We start from the raw sequence: 12,537 nt of genomic DNA, 5'->3' as shown, positions 1-12,537 counted from the left end.
TTTGCGCCCCCCCCCCAACCCCCGCGGACTTGTGCGGTGGAGAAGATCTTTGTGGGCTATACTCAGCCTTGTCTCAGGGTAGTAAGTTGGTGGTCTGTTGATATCTCTCTTGTGGTGTGGGGGCTATGTTTTGGTAACGTCGGTGGGGTTGTATCCTGCCTGGTTGGCCCTGTGCGAGGGTATCATCTTACGGGGCCACAGTTTCCCCAGACCCACCCCTGTCTCAGTCTCCAATATCTGTGCTGCAATAGCCTATGTGCTGGGGGGCTAGGGCCAGTATGTTATATCCGGTGTAATTCTCCTACCTTATCTGGTGTCCTGTGTGAATTTATGTATGCTCCCTGTAATTCTCTCTCTCTCCCTCCCATCCTGGAGGACCTGATCCCTAGGATTATGCCTCAGGACTACCTGGCCTGATGAATCCTGACTGCCCCCATTCCACCTGGTCGTGCTGCTGCTCCAGTTTCAACTGTTCTGCCTGCGGCTATGGAACCCTGACCTGTTCACTGGACATGTTACCTTGTCCTGGACCTGCTGTTTTCAACTCTCTCTCTAAAACGCACCTGCTGTCTCGACCTCAGTGCTTGGCAATGAAAAGCCAACTGACATTTACTCCTGAGGTACGGACCCTTTACACCATCTACACCCTTATTCTCCAGTATTTCTACCTGCACATCCTCATCTGCACATACCTGTATATCACTCCAGTGTAAATGGCTAAATTGTAATTACTTCATTTGCACACACTGTATACAGATTTTTATATTGTGTTATTGACTGTGTTTGTTTATCCCATGGGTAACTAACTCTATGTTGTTGTTTTTGTCACACTGCTTTGCTTTATCTTGGCCAGGTCGCAGTTGTAAATGAGAACTTGTTCTCAACTGGCCTACCTGGTTAAATAAAGGTGAAATATATATATTTTTTTAAGTGATTTGACCCTGCTGGTCATCTATGAGCGTTTGAACATCTTGAAGCCAATCTGGACTTAAATGGCCATGTACTGTTATAATTTCCACCCGACACAGCCAGAATATTACTTGCCACCCCTCAGAGCCTGGCTCATCTCAAGGTTTCTTCCTAGGTTCCTGCCTTTATAGAGAGTTTTTCCTAGCCACCATGCTTCTACATCTGCATTGCTTGCTGTTTGGGGGTTTTTAGTTTGGAAAAAGTCACTTCAAAAGATTAAAACATTCTGCCCACACCTCTACAGAAATGTGATCAAATCTATTATTCCATGTTCTTCTAGTAATGAAAATGCCCCAGTTCCAACATTTCCAAATCACACAGTAAATGAGATAATTTTTGTTACTATAAAGGTGAATAGATGGAGTTTTCCATGCCGGATTAATATGGCTCTGATTTATCAATGGAAACACGGATGTTGTGTGCGACATTTTGATAAATCCCAATAACTTGTGGCCACGCAAATTCTAGAATCTCCAGGTACGCCAGAATTTTGTAAGAAATGTACGCACGGTTGATCAAATGAAGGCTCCTTGTTCAGTATTTGCTAGGAAATGCGTGCAAATTAGAGAGAGACCATGGTATTCAGGAACTGGAGCATCCAAAGGCAAATGACACAACACGTTTTCCTCCCTCTGTGGTTTTAGTTTATGCACAGAACAAACCAATTTCTATTTATTCTGACACACTCTGATGAATTGAATGGGGGAAGAAAGCCATTAAAATATGTTTTGTGTATTGGCTAATACACACATTAAAAAAAGCATTTCCAATACATTCAGAAGTGCACTAATGGCAACTTTGAACCACCACTTTAATCTGTACTCTGTATTTTGTGTTATATTACATAGAGGGAGAGGAGGGCTAAATTAGTTGTCAAGAGTGTGCATGTAGCTTGAAAGAGCTGTTTGGAGATGAATAAGCACAGGCAGAGGAAATGCATCAAACTGTTTTAGTGGTCTGGGTCTGCCTTATCACGAATGCTGCTGGGAGATTGAGGTGACCTGATGCTTTCACACTGCACAGACACTGTTTAACAGGAAGGGAGGATAAGAGGAGGGAGCGATGGAAAGAGAGAGAGCGGGAGAAAGTGGGAGAGGGGAAAAAGGAGCGAGAAGAGTGCTGGAGTGAGTGAGGGAAAGATGGCAGGAGAGAGGGAGCGATGAAGAAGGACAGAAAGCGAGAGTGAGAGGGCAGCCCGCCCCTCTCCTCCTCATTATTTTCTTAAAGCCCAGCCAGACCCAGATAGTGCCTGAGTTGACCAGATCAACAACAAAGAGATATAATTAACTTGTCTCAATACTTCAGATCACCTCCAGGCGAGTGTGTCAGTTTTCTTTTCAGTCTGTGATGTGAAAATTGGTCCAATTTCAGTAATAAGGTTTTTCCAGGAAAAATGATAATGGTGTGGGTAGATTTATGATGACTCAATCCACAATGGACTCCTCTCCTTTCTTCCATCTCACCATGAGTATTTGGCTCTGAGGTTGCTCCTCTCTTGGTGAAATAACATTTGACAGCCTCCTTACCATTATGTTGACTGCCTCTCTGGCAGTGGATTGAGTTTGTCCTATGGAACCAGCCAGGGACAGTTCAATAGAGAGAACCTTGTGAGCCAATGACCCTGTGAGTTTTATCAGGCTAAGGAAAGCTTAGTTAAGTTGATGTCTTGGAGATGAAGATTATAGCAAAAGGGTTGAGTGGTTTGTTGAGATTTAGTTATTACACATTGTTTTTCCTTCATTATTTTCCATCTAAACTCAGCAAAAAAAGAAACCTCCTCTCACTGTCAACTGCTTTAATTTTCAACAAACTTAACATGTGTAAATATTTGTATGAACATAACAAGGTTCAACAACTTAGACATAAACTGAACAAGTTCCACAGACATGTGACTAAAAGAAATTGAATAATGTGTCCCTGAACAAAGGGCTTTGGTGACAAAATGGATGGCACTGTGATAGACTGCATCCAATTTGTTGAGTAGAGTGTTGGAGGTAATTTTATAAATGACATTGCCAAAGTCAAGGATCGGTAGGATGGTCAGTTTTACGAGGGCATGTTTGGCAGCATGAGTGAAGGATGCTTTGTTGCGAAATAGGAAGCCGATTCTACATTTAATTTTGGATTGGAGATGCTTAATGTGAGTCTGGAAGGAGAGTTTACACTCTAACCCACATATGTCAGAGTCAAGGCCCGCGGGCCACATCCGGCCCGCGAGAAGGTTTTTTACGGCCCCTGGGATGATCTTGATTTATTATTAGAACCGGCCCGCAGACCGCAGCAAGCCGGCAGCCCGCAGATCTTTTACACGCACCAATACTACATTTCCCACAATGCAACGGTGACGCACCGAGCAGTAGGCTGCTTCATTTCAATATTTATTGGCACAGCAGTTGTCAGCATCACAGTAAAATTAACTTTCAGATACCCATCAAAAATGGCAAAACGGAAGGTGGACACTGAGAACCGGGGGGTTTCAAACAAGGTGGGAGTCGGAGTATTTGTTCACGGAGGTAGCTGGAAAACCTGTGTGTCTTCTGTGTGGAGAAAGTGTGGCGGTACTGAAAGAGTATAATCTGAGACGACATTATGAAACGAAACACGCGGACAACAACAAGAATATGGACATGGAACAAAGGCTACAAAAGGCAGAGGAATTAAAACGAGGCCTCAAATCTCGACAGGCTCTGTTCAAAAAAGCCAAATCACAAGGCCAGGCTGCTGTCAAGGCCAGTTTTATTTTGGCATTTACGGAGGGGGGATTTCATCAAAAACTGCATGATTAAAGTTTGTGACGAAGTTTGCCCAGAAAAAAGGCAACTCTTTTTAAATGTGAGTCTGAGCAGAAACACCATTGCCGAGAGAGTAGACCAGTTGTCCATCAATCTAAAAGAGCAGCTTGTGAAAAAGGGAAAAGATTTCATTGCATATTCCTTGGCTGTGGATGAGAGCACCGACATTTCTGACATTGCCCAGTTGTCAATTTTCATCCGCGGAGTGGACTCCAGCCTAAGCGTGACAGAGGAGTTTTTGGCTTTACGTCCTATGCATGGCACAACTACGGGGCATGATTTGTATGAAGAGGTGTCAAGATGTGTAAATGAGATGGAGCTGCCTTGGGAAAAACTCGTGGGTTTGACAACCGACGGAGCACCTGCGATGTGTGGACACAGGAGCGGACTGGTGGTAAAGATACGGGAAAAGATGCAAGAGGAAAACGCGACAGGTGAGTTGACAGCTTATCATTGTATCATACACCAGGAAGCGTTGTGCGGTAAAGCCTTGAAAATGGAGCATGTAATGAGCATCATCACGCGCACAGTTAACTTTATCAGAGCCAAAGGTTTGAATCACCGCCAGTTCAAGGCATTTCTGACGGAGTTAGAAACGGAGCATGGTGATTTGCCTTATCACACAGAGGTGCGATGGCTAAGCCAGGGAAAGGTGCTTCAAAGATGTTTCGAGCTTCGTGAGGAGATTTGTCTGTTCTTGGACAGCAAAGGGAAAGACACAACACAACTCCGAGACGAAATGTTTCTGTGTGAAATGGCTTTTCTGTGTGACATTACGAGTCATCTGAATGCAATGAACTTGCAGCTGCAGGGTCGGGATCGTGTCATCTCTGATATGTACAGTACAGTGAAGGCATTTAAAACCAAACTGACTCTGTGGGAGACGCAGATGCGGAAAGAAAATTTGAGCCACTTTCCCAGCTGCCAGACCATGAAAGAGAAGCTCTCTACCAGTGCGTTCCCGAGCGCACAGTTGGCTGATAAAATAGGTATGCTTGCCGCTGACTTTCGACGCCGATTTGCTGACTTTGAAGCACAAAAAAGCAGGTTGGAACTGCTCGGTAACCCATTTGCTGTTGACGTGGAAAGCTCACCACCAAACCTCCAAATGGAGTTGATTGACCTCCAATGCAATGATGCACTGAGGGCAAAATATGCGGCAGTGGGTGCTGCGGAGTTCGCCCGTTTCCTCCCGACACAATGCCCCAGCTGCGCATCCAGGCTGCTCAAACGTTGTCTATGTTTGGCAGCACATACCTGTGTGAACAACTGTTTTCTTTGATGAACTTGAACAAAACATCACACAGAAGTCGACTTACTGCTGAACACCTCCACTCAATTCTGAGGATTTCCTCAGCTCAGAGCCTTACCCCGAACATTGATGAACTTGTGGAAAAGATGGGACACCACCAAGTATCACCCTCAACCTCAAACAAGTGAACATTACTGTGCAATCACATATTTAGAGTTTTTACTCAGTTCAAGTTTAAAAGTTAAAGTTTAATATTTGTTTTCACTGCATGTTACTTCTCCTTAAACAAAGTGTTGTTTTTGATTAATAGATTTTTGCACTTTATTTTATTGTATTTCAATCCAATTATATTTTAAAAATATTTCAGTTGAGTGGATGATAGAAAATTGCTATTATTGTTTTTTTCTTTGAAGTAAATTTAGCCCACTTTTGCTAAAATAGAAAATATAGGCTACTGATGGTGCCTTGAATACTGGTTTCTTTCATTTAATGTTCATGTTATGGGGATTTTTATATAAAGGAAATTTGTCTTTTGTGTCTGTTGAAAATTAAAGATTACTGACAGAGCCATAAGAAAATATTGCTTTATTTATCTGATCATATTGGAATATATTTGTTAGGTTTTCAGTAGGTTCAATTAGGTTCACTAGACTATATGCGTCATTTAAAAAAATTTCAATGAACATTCGAACAGTCCGGCCCTCGGCTTGTAGCTAAATTTTTTATTTGGCCCTCCGTCCATTTGACTTTGACACCCCTGCTCTAACCAGACACCTAGGTATTTGTAGTTGTCCACGTATTCTAACTCAGAACCGTCCAGAGTAGTGATGCTGGCTGATCGATTGAAGAGCATGCATTTAGTTTTACTTGAATTTAAGAGCAGTTGGAGGCCACGGAAGGAGAGTTGTATGGCATTGAAGCTCGTCTGGAGGTAAGTTAACACAGTGTCCAAAGAAGTGCCAGAAGTATACAGAATGGTGTCATCTGCGTAAAGGTGAATCAGAGAATCACGAGCAGCAAGAGCGACATCATTGATGGATACAGAGAAGAGAGTCGGCCAAAGAAGAACCCCCTCATAGAGACTGCCAGAGGTCCGGACAACAGGCTCTCCAAGTTAAGTTGACACACTGAACTCTGAACTCTAACTCTAAGTACTCTATGTAGTTGGTGAACCATCCGAAGCAATCATTTGAGAAACCAAGACTGTTGAGTCTGCCAATAAGAATGTGGTGATTGACAGATATCGAAAGCCTTGGTGAGGTCGATGAATACAGCTGCACAGTAATGTCTCTTATCGATGGCGGTTATGATATCGTTTAGGACCTTGAGCATGGCTGAGGTGCACCCCTTTGAAGAGGGGGATGACCGGGGCAGCTTTCCAATCTTTGGGAATCTCAGACGATACGAAAGAGAGGTTGAACAGGCTGGTAATAGGGGTTGCAACACTGGTGGCAGATAATTTTGGAAAGAGAGGGTCCAGATTGTCTAGCCCAGCGGATTTGTATGGGTCCAGGTTTTGCAGCTCTTTCAGAACATCTGCTATTTGGATTTTGGTGAATGAGAAGCTGGGGAGGCTCGGGCAAGTAGCTGCGGGTGGTGCGGAGCTGTTGGCCGGGGTTGGGGTAGCTAGGAGTAAAGCATGGCCAGCCGTAGAGAAATGCTTATTGAAATTCTCGATAATCGTGGATTTATCGGTGGTGACAGTGTTTCCTAGCCTCAGTGCAGTGGGCAGCTGGGAGGAGGTGCTCTTATTCTCCATGGACTTTACAGTGTCCCCAAACATTTTGAAGTTAGAGCTACAGGGTGCAAATTTCTGTTTGAAAAAGATATCCTTTGCTTTCCTAACTGACTGCGTGTATTGGTTCCTGACTTCCCTGAAAAGTTGCATATCGCGGGGACTATTCGATGCTAGTGCAGTCCACCACAGGATGTTTTTGTGCTGTTCAAGGACAGTCAAGTCTGGGGTGGACCAAGGGCTATATCTGTTCTTAGTTCTACATTTTGTGAATGGGGCATGCTTATTTAAGATGGAGACTTTTGAAGAGCAACCAGGCATCCTCTACTGACGGAATGAGGTCAATATCCTTCCAGGATACCCAGGCCAGGTTGATTAGAAAGGCCTGCTCGCTGAAGTGTTTTAGGGAGCGTTTGATAGTGATGAGGGGTGGTCGGTTGACCGCGGATCCAGTACGCACACAGGCAATGAAGCAGTGATCGCTGAGATCCTGGTTGAAGATAGCAGAGTTGTATTTAGAGGGCAGGTTGGTCAGGATGATATCTAAGCAGGTGCCCATGGTTACGGATTTAGGATTGTACCTGGTAGGTTCCTTGAGGATATCTAGCTTAGGTTGTAGGATGGCCGGGGTGTTAAGCATGTCCCAGTTTAGGTCACCTAACAGTGCAAACTCTGAAGATAGATGGGGGGCGATCAATTCACATATGGTGTCCAGGGAACAACTGGGGGCCGAGGGTTGTCTATAAGAAGCGGAAATGGTGAGAGACTTGTTTCTGGAAAGGTGGATTTTTAAAAGTAGAAGCTCTAGTTTTTTGGGCATAGACCTGGATAGTATGACAGAACTCTGCAGGCGATCTCTGCAGTAGATTGCAACTCCGCCCCCTTTGGCAGTTCAATCTTGTCGTAAAATGTTATAGTTAGGAATGGAAATGTAAGGATTTTTGGTGGCCTTCCTAAGCCATGATTCAGACAAGGCTAGGACATCCGGGTTTGCAGAGTGTGCTAAAGCAGTGAATAAAACAAACTTAGGGAGGAGGCTTCTAATGTTAACACGCATGAAATCAATGCTTTTACGGTTACAGAAGTCAACAAATGAAAGCGTCTGAGGAATGGGAGTGATTCTGGATGCTGCAGGGGCTGGGTTAACCTCTACATCACCAGAGGAACAGAGGAGGAATAGGATAAGAGTACGGCTAGAGGCTAAAATAACTGGTCGTCTAGTGGGTTCGGAATAGAGAGTTAAAGGAGTAGTTTTCTGGGCGAGGAAGAATAGACTCAAGGCATAATATACAGACAAGGGTATGGTAAGATGCGAGTACAGTGGAGGTAAGCCAAGGCATTGAGTGACGATGAGAGAGGTTTTGGCTCTAGAGGCACCATTTAAGCCAGCTGCATGCCGAGCAGGGCTGGAGGCTCTGCAGTGAAATAAGGCAGAAATTACTAACCAAAACAGCAATAGACAAGGCATTTTGACATTAGGGAGATGCATGTGTAGCAGAGTGATCATAGGGACCAGTGAGTAGCTAGGCAAGCTGAAGGCACGGCGATTCAGACAGATAGCAGGCCGGGGCTAGCAGCAGGCTAGCAGATGGGCCTCAGGGGGACGTCACAACAAGAGTCAGCAGACCAGTCGTGATGGATCGGCGGAGCTCTGTGTCAGCAGCAAAGGGTCCAGGCCGATTGGCAGAAGAGGTATTGAAGCAAAGAAATTATCTGATGGAATTATTTGGCTAGCCAGGAGAATGGCCTAGCTCCAGGCTAGCTCCAGGTTAACTGGTGCTTGCTTCGGGACAGAAACCCCCTCAGACGATTACGTTGGTAGACCAGTCCTGATGGATCGGCGAGGCTCCAGGTCAGCAGCAAAGGGTCCAGGCCAATTGACAAAAGAGGTAATTGAAGCCCAGGAATTGCTTGATGGAATCTCTTCAGCTAGCCAGGAGATGGGCCTAGTTCGAGGCTATCTCCAGGCTAACTACTAGCTAGTAGCTAGTTAGCTGGCTAGCTTCAGAAGGGGGCACTGGTTAAAAAGTGTAAAATAGCCATCCCACATTGGGTGAGGTGGGTTGCAGGCAGGGGTGGGCCGTCAGGGCCAGCAAGGCCTTCTCTGCTGGCCTAAACATCATCAGAATATACTTTAAAAATATATATATTTTCCCACAAATATGTATTAAATTATTCCCCAGAGTAAGAGTTATACTCTTCATTTCATAGCTTTCCTCTTAGTTGCACTGCTTCCAGCCCCAGGTTGTGTTTTGGAGGGCTGGTCTTTATGTTAGATCTTTTATCCAATCATATTCAGCCATCATGTGTTGCCAGGGGTCTAAAATCTGCCCTCAGGCCTTCAGAATCAACAGTGCGGGTGCTTGTAGCTTAAAGTGAATGGAAATGAAAATTTAGTGTCAACCAATCAGCTTTAGAGTTGGCTATTGTACGCCTGCTGGCTGGCTCCAGTGTTACACAGGAGCCAGCTAGCAGGCATAGTGCGTGCACGTCTTTTGATTGGATTACCAATATTGAGAGGCAAGTCCTATGGGCAGGTCTATGCAGAACTAGGAAACTGAATTTGATAAACAAATTCATTTGCGTACTACTAAGCTGTTTTTTCAACCGACAATGGCGGAAGGAGGAGAAGATATCGATTTGGTCGAGGATATAATTATAACGCCATTCTCAAGACGAACTTTTCAAGAAAAGTTAGACATTGTAAGGAGAGGTCGCCGACGCCGACACTACAAAGCCTGTCACAGGCGGGAAAGGGGTTCGTTCGTCACTTTCAAAGTTCCAACTACGAGCGCTATCCATGACTCACAGGCTCCGAGAAGCACTACAAACTGTACTGCTGGGAATGCCTATTATTTGCCTGTGATCGATTTGGTGTTTGGAGCCACACTGGCTTTGCAAACTTGAGTTGTCTAACCAAGGCAGCAACGAGACACCAAAGTACGGCTGGGCACTTACAAGCAATGGTGCTTTTGAAAACTTTTGGAGACACCCGGGTGGATCTACAACTCAACGAACAAGCGCACAGGGCAACGGAGCTGCACAATGAAAAGGTGAAGAAAAATGGGGAAATATTGAAAAGACTCATTGATTTTGTCATGTTTTTGGGTAGACAGGAACTGTATTTCTGGGGGGGGACATAAAGCTCAAAGTTTGTGGACCAGAAATGGATAGAAGAATATGAATATAACTCTGTTGCACTCGACTATGTTCTTGCCTATTAGTTGAACTGTACTGTATTGTATTGTACTCTTCCCCTGCAATTCTCTGAATAAAAATGTACATTTCAAGGTGACGCAACACCTAGTTATACTGCGTTTCTGTCTAAATGAATAGTGTCTAGAGCCATGGCATCATAATGATGGTAATAAGAGGTGGATTAATTCGGGTGGGACTGTGTAGGACCTCACTGAAGGCCCAGGCCCCAGGTGTCATGTTTTGTCTTAGATTGTCTTGTCATTTTGCTTTTCCCTCTGTTCGTTTTCCCCCTGCTGGTCTTTTTAGGTTCGTTCCCCTTTTTCTCTCTCTCTTCCTCTCTCTCTTCTCTCTATCGTTCCGCTCCTGCTCCCAGCTGTTCCTATTCCCCTAATCAATCATTTAGTCTTCCCACACCTGTTCCCTATCTTCTTCCCTGATTAGAGTCCCTATTTCTCCCCTTGTTTTCCGTTTCTGCCCTGTCGGATCCTTGTCTATTGTTCACCGTGCTGTGTCTGTGTATCGCCCTGTCATGTTTGTCATTTATTATCATGTCTTGTCCCTGTGCTCCCCATTCTATTCGTTTCCCTCTGCTGGTCTTATTTGGTTCTTTCCCTCTTTCTATCCCCTCTCTCTCCCCCTCCCTCTCTCACTCTCTCGCTCTCTCTTCTCTCTATCGTTCCGTTCCTGCTCCCAGCTGTTCCTATTCCCCTAATCATCATTTAGTCTTCCCACACCTGTTCCCGATCCTTTCCCCTGATTAGAGTCCCTATTTATTCCTTTGTGTTCCGTTCCTGTCCCGTCGGTTCCTTGTTTAGTATTCACCATGCTGTGATTGCGTTTCGCCCTGTCCTGTCGTGTTTTTGCTGTGATTGTGTATCGCCCTGTCCTGTCGTGTTTTTTTGCCTTCATCAGATGCTGCGTGTGAGCAGGTGTCTCTGTCTACTACGGCCTGCGCCTACCCGAAGCGACCTGCAGTCTGTGGTCGCTTCTCCAGTTATTCCCCTCTACAGACTAGAGGATTTCTGTTATTCCCTGTTTGGACTTAAATAAACTCTGTTTCTGTTAAGTCGCTTTTGGGTCCTCTTTCACCTGCATGACAGAAGGAACCGACCAAGGAATGGACCCAGCGACTTCAGACGCTCGTTACACTGCCGTCGAGATCCAAGGAGCCATGCTCGGCAGACACGAGCAGGAATTGTCTGCTGCTCGCCATGCCGTGGAGAACCTGGCCGCTCAGGTTTCCGACCTCTCTGGACAGTTCCAGAGTCTACGTCTCGTGCCACCTGTTACTTCCTGGCCTGCCGAGCCTCCAGAACCTAGGGTTAATAACCCACCTTGCTACTCCGGGCAGCCCACTGAGTGCCGCTCCTTTCTCACGCAGTGTGAGATTGTGTTCTCTCTCCAACCCAACACATACTCTAGAGAGAGAGCTCGGGTTGCTTACGTCATTTCACTCCTTACTGGCCGGGCTCGAGAATGGGGCACAGCTATCTGGGAGGCAAGGGCTGATTGCTCTAACAAGTTCCAGAACTTTAAAGAGGAGATGATTCGGGTTTTTGACCGTTCAGTTTTTGGTAGGGAGGCTTCTAGGGCCCTGGCTTCCTTATGCCAAGGTGAACGGTCCATAACGGATTATTCTATTGAGTTTCGCACTCTTGCTGCCTCTAGTGAGTGGAACGAGCCGGCGCTGCTCGCTCGTTTTCTGGAGGGACTCCACGCAGTGGTTAAGGATGAGATTCTCTCCCGGGAGGTTCCATCAGATGTGGACTCTTTGATTGCTCTCGCCATCCGCATAGAACGACGGGTAGATCTTCGTCACCGGGCTCGTGGAAGAGAGCTCGCATCAACGGTGTTTCCCTGCTCCGCATCGCAACCATCTCCCTCCTCTGGCTTTGAGACTGAGCCCATGCAGCTGGGAGGGATTCGCATCTCGACTAAGGAGAGGGAACGGAGGATCACCAACCGCCTGTGCCTCTATTGCGGAGTTGCTGGACATTTTGTTAATTCATGTCCAGTAAGAGGCCAGAGCCCATCAGTAAGCGGAGGGCTACTGGTGAGCGCTACTACTCAGGTCCCTTCATCTAGATCTTGTACTACTATGTCGGTCCATCTACGCTGGACCGGTTCGGGTGCTACATGCAGTGCCTTGATAGACTCTGGGGCTGAGGGTTGTTTCATGGACGAAGCATGGGTTCGGAAACATGACATTCCTTTCAGAGAGTTAGAGAAGCCTACGCCCATGTTTGCCTTAGATGGTAGTCATCTTCCCAGTATCAAATTTGAGACACTACCTTTAACTCTCACAGTATCTGGTAACCACAGTGAGACTATTTCTTTTTTGATTTTCCGTTCACCGTTTACACCTGTTGTTTTGGGTCATCCCTGGCTAGTATGTCATAATCCTTCTATTAATTGGTCTAGTAATTCTATCCTATCCTGGAACGTTTCTTGTCATGTGAAGTGTTTAATGTCTGCCATCCCTCCCGTTTCTTCTGTCCCTACTTCTCAGGAGGAACCTGGCGATTTGACAGGAGTGCCGGAGGAATATCATGATCTGCGCACGGTCTTCAGTCGGTCCCGAGCCAACTCCC

Source organism: Oncorhynchus gorbuscha, linkage group LG24, assembly GCF_021184085.1.
Source record: "Oncorhynchus gorbuscha isolate QuinsamMale2020 ecotype Even-year linkage group LG24, OgorEven_v1.0, whole genome shotgun sequence".
Lineage (NCBI taxonomy): Eukaryota > Metazoa > Chordata > Actinopteri > Salmoniformes > Salmonidae > Oncorhynchus > Oncorhynchus gorbuscha.
Note: the sequence above shows the minus strand (reverse complement) of the source record.